The sequence below is a fragment of the Osmia lignaria genome, unplaced genomic scaffold (genome assembly GCF_051020975.1).
Source record: "Osmia lignaria lignaria isolate PbOS001 unplaced genomic scaffold, iyOsmLign1 scaffold0153, whole genome shotgun sequence".
NCBI classification, from domain to species: Eukaryota; Metazoa; Arthropoda; class Insecta; order Hymenoptera; family Megachilidae; genus Osmia; species Osmia lignaria.
In genome coordinates, this window is record NW_027478294.1 from 3,049 (window position 1) to 8,005 (window position 4,957).

A 4,957-nucleotide genomic window follows, 5' to 3' on the forward strand; every position below is an offset into this window, starting at 1 on the left:
CGTCCGTCCGTATTATTTTTTGTTCCACAAGAGATTTCGAATAGGTTTCTTTATTTATCATCCCTTCTTTTCGAGCGCCACGGAAGCAAGAGGAAAAGCAAGAGCGAGAGAACATTTCGCGTATACTTCATTTAACAATTTTAACCAACACGCGATGTACTCCACACACCTCTTAGATTTAACAACTGCTTTTCTCTTCTTCTCCCCTTAGCGCAAGGGTAAACCCCATTTGTCTCTTCTTTGGAACGCAACAAAACTTTCGAGGACTGGACGACCGAGCGATGGTCGCGCGGTCTTTCGCTTATCTTAACAAACGAAGTAGTCCGTATGTATTCTAATGTTGAAGCCTCCTAGAGCTTTAAGCCATGCGAGACATTGAAATGCTGTTTTAACGGGAGCATGCATAATTGCTGCAAACATACTTTTATCACAAGTTCTAGGCCACGCCACGGAGGCTTCGAAGTTCCTTCACCATTCGCTTTCCTCTCTTTTGTTACACAGTTTCAGACTACGATCAGGGGTACCGAAACGCTGTATTGATTGTAAACAACCATTTTTATCTTGGAGCTGGAGCGGAGTCGTTCCTTTACTCGTTAGATTTGTCTTGTCGCGTGTGTATTCGCTTTTTCGACGCTTTTTAACCATTTAACTTGTTTAGGCGAAAGCTAAACGCACAGACAGACAAAAAAAAAGGAACAGCATCGCGCGTCAAACAGCGACGACCCATCTGAAGCGATCTTTCATTTATACACCGTTTGTAAACAGAGAGATGTATAAGCGCGGGGAATCATTCGAAACCCTGGGGCTATTCGAGCTTGCATTTCAGCAAATTATCATCTCAAACATTTCACTCGTTTGCTTTTCTAAATTTATAGGAGAGCTTCTTTCGTTTATTTTTGACACACCTTTCGTAAATATCGTTTCTGGCAACGTCGGGAGCGTGGATTTCTACAAGTGAACAATCGCGCCGATCCGATAACTTTCAGCAGGATGGAGATCTTTATAGATTATCTTCCGAGAACTCGGTGCTTTCACGGGCGGTCGTTTATAATTTTAACGAACGACTCGCGCGCCGTGACGCACTTGCGCTAGTTCGAAGAGATATTTCGAAATTTGTTTCTCTCCTTTAACGGCCTGCATTTAGTGTATCGGTTGCGATTTTCGTCACATCGTTTCCACGACAAACGCCGACGAACTGCCCAACTATCGCTCGTACGTTGCGACTCTTTCTTTGTTTATCGTTCATTCATTCTTTCAATTTCGTTCGATAATCCCGCTCCGAAACGTTCTACTTTCGTGAACGACGGCGAGATGTTTAGAAAGAAATGAATTACTCTTTTTTCGAGAAGCAAACGCAAGCAGTCTTTTGTTAAGAAAACGACCCTCAGCAGGCGTGGTCCAGGAATTGTATCCGTGGACCGCAATGTGCGTTCGAAATGTCGATGTTCATGTGTCCTGCAGTTCACACGTGACGCGCAATTAGCTGCGTTCTTCATCGACCCACGAGCCAAGTGAAAAAATCCACCGTTCAGGTAATCGTAAAATTTTGTATTTCAAACTCTTAGATCTTTAGAGTGTTATTTTCATTATTAACACGCATCACATTCGATACCCACATCACTCTCCCACCCGGCGCGTGCGGGAGAGCGAATTCGGGCGTCGCCAACGTATTTGTTTGTTTGTTCGATCGTTGACGACACGATCGCGTCCAAGGGACGGAAACCGTCGGAGAAACGCCCAGTGGCACGCTCCTCTCGACGGTCGGGCGTAAAGTACATTTAAAAACCTTGAAAAGTACGAACGCACACAAGGAATGCGAGCGCGCGTCCTGTCGCTGAATCGTGGGTTGCGAGATTCGAACAGACACACGGCCGGCGACGATCGGTCTAACTAATGGACACATAGTTTTTCAAAGACTCGCTATCGTCGCTTCTCAGCCGGTCCGTAAACAACACACATCGATCAGGCGGACGCACGAATCTTACCACGGTGCGTGTTTTCGTAGATTCCAGGTTACCCGCAAGTACCTCTCTCTCCCTCTCGAAGAGGAATCTCGATCCGTCCTTTTTGGACAATGGAGAAATCTTTTTATCGCAACACGGATGGCAAAGAAACAACCAAAGCGTAGAGCGTGGGGACGAGAGCGACGAAAAGAACGTCGCGAAAACAAAGTTTCGACGGTTGCTCGTTCTAATACATCGTAGTTTCAACTCTCTCAGTTTTAACCACTCCTAGACGCTCGGTAAACTTTTAACAATTCTTCGCCTCCGCGAGTTTCATTTCGAATAGAGCGAACGCAACACGGACCAAAAAAAACTCCGGTGATGCCAGATCATTTAGCAAAGATCAGACGGCGGGTCATCTGTATTCCTTTTCTCTCTTTTTTATATCTTTCCATTTAACTAGGGTGTCGCAACGACGGGTACATTTATATATTTATATATATTGTATTTCAATTTTAATGATCCTTCACTTTCGGTTTGTAATAATATGATCCTTCTTTCATTTCGATCCTTCATATTGTAGGTTAACCAACAGAAGTTTGTTTTTTTACGACTTGTATTTTTGTGGTTTGTTTGTTTGTTTCTTACGACTTGTTTGTACCCGATCAAGTAGACGACGACCCATAAGTATAAGTTAGAGAGATAAAGGTCGAGAGACCTCACGCAAGCGTCTTTTACTTCCATTCACATCAGCCAGAGAGAAATGGTCCTGCGTCGTGCTCTTTGGCGCCGTTGGTCGCACAGTTTTTTTGCCGGCGGTTCCGAAACGGACGGGAGAAACGCGATGAGTAATCAAAGCGACCTCCGCACGTAACCGTGTCGGTGTAATTTTACCGCATCGCAGCGTTTTTGGTATTTGTTTCTTATTGGCTCGAACCCGAGATTTATGTGTTTTGTGTCATGTATATGGTATTATTTATTATATCTTTCTCGTTTTGTATAATTTTTGGTCCGAGCTCAATAAAACTTTTATATCGCTTTATCAATGATCCATTCAGTTAGGTTTTCTCTTGTATTTTTAATTTGTTAATGATCCTTCCGCAGGTTCACCTACGGAAACCTTGTTACGACTTTTACTTCCTCTAAATAATCAAGTTTGGTCATCTTCCCGGTAACATCGGCAATGCCGAGACATTGCCGCGCACCAGTCGAAGACCTCACTAAATCATTCAATCGGTAGTAGCGACGGGCGGTGTGTACAAAGGGCAGGGACGTAATCAACGCGAGCTTATGACTCGCGCTTACTGGGAATTCCTCGTTCATGGGGAATAATTGCAAGCCCCAATCCCTAGCACGAAGGAGGTTCAGCGGGTTACCCGGGCCTTTCGGCCAGGGAAAACACGTTGATTCCTTCAGTGTAGCGCGCGTGCGGCCCAGAACATCTAAGGGCATCACAGACCTGTTATTGCCTCAATCTCGTGCGGCTAGAAGCCGCCTGTCCCTCTAAGAAGATTTGTTTGTACGTTGGTAGTAAAAACCCACCGACCGAAGTCGGGGGCCTTCGAGATACCATAAGTTACGTCTATTTAACAGGCTAGAGTCTCGTTCGTTATCGGAATTAACCAGACAAATCGCTCCACCACTAAGAACGGCCATGCACCACCACCCACCGAATCAAGAAAGAGCTATCAATCTGTCAATCCTTCCGGTGTCCGGGCCTGGTGAGGTTTCCGTGTTGAGTCAAATTAAGCCGCAGGCTCCACTCCTGGTGGTGCCCTTCCGTCAATTCCTTTAAGTTTCAGCTTTGCAACCATACTTCCCCCGGAACCCAAAAGCTTTGGTTTCCCGGAAGCTGCCCGCCGAGTCATCGGAGGAACTTCGGCGGATCGCTAGCTGGCATCGTTTATGGTTAGAACTAGGGCGGTATCTGATCGCCTTCGAACCTCTAACTTTCGTTCTTGATTAATGAAAACATTTTTGGCAAATGCTTTCGCTTCTGTCCCGTCTTGCGACGATCCAAGAATTTCACCTCTAACGTCGCAATACGAATGCCCCCATCTGTCCCTATTAAATCATTACCTCGGGGTTCCGAAACCAACAAAATAGAACCGAGGTCCTATTCCATTATTCCATGCACAGAGTATTCAGGCGAAGGTAGCCTGCTTTGAGCACTCTAATTTGTTCAAAAGTAAACGTACCGGCCCACCCTCGACACTCAGTGAAGAGCACCGCGATGGGATATTAGTTGGACCGCCCGCGAGGAGCTAAGCCCACCGGTAGGACGTACCACATAATGCCAGTTAAACACCGCGAGCGGTGAACCGACACTGTGACACACAGATTCAACTACGAGCTTTTTAACCGCAACAACTTTAATATACGCTATTGGAGCTGGAATTACCGCGGCTGCTGGCACCAGACTTGCCCTCCAATGGATCCTCGTTTAAAGGATTTAAAGTGTACTCATTCCGATTACGGGGCCTCGGATGAGTCCCGTATCGTTATTTTTCGTCACTACCTCCCCGTGCCGGGAGTGGGTAATTTGCGCGCGCCTGCTGCCTTCCTTGGATGTGGTAGCCGTTTCTCAGGCTCCCTCTCCGGAATCGAACCCTGATTCCCCGTTACCCGTTACAACCATGGTAGGCGTAGAACCTACCATCGACAGTTGATAAGGCAGACATTTGAAAGATCCGTCGTCGGTGCTAGATGACCATACGATCAGCACAAAGTTATTCAGAGTCACCAAAGCCGACGATGGACGAACGGACAAGCCGTCCGCCACCGATTGGTTTTGATCTAATAAAAGCATTCCTCCCATCTCTGGGTGGAATTCTGGTTTGCATGTATTAGCTCTAGAATTACCACAGTTATCCAAGTAATGTTTTGTACGATCTAAGAAACCAAAACTGATTTAATGAGCCATTCGCGGTTTCACCTTAATTCGGTATGTACTTAGACATGCATGGCTTAATCTTTGAGACAAGCATATGACTACTGGCAGGATCAACCAGGGA

General features: G+C 46.0%; 1 non-coding gene and 1 pseudogene across 1 annotated transcript; both read right to left on the reverse strand.

The window, feature by feature from the left end:
- Positions 1–1,378: 1,378 nt before the first annotated feature.
- LOC143308112 (5.8S ribosomal RNA) lies at positions 1,379–1,536 on the reverse strand (annotated as a pseudogene).
- A 1,494-nt stretch (positions 1,537–3,030) lies between these two features.
- On the reverse strand, positions 3,031–4,957 carry LOC143308114 (small subunit ribosomal RNA). The gene has a single exon (XR_013065119.1). It is a non-coding gene; the product is annotated as a small subunit ribosomal RNA (ribosomal RNA).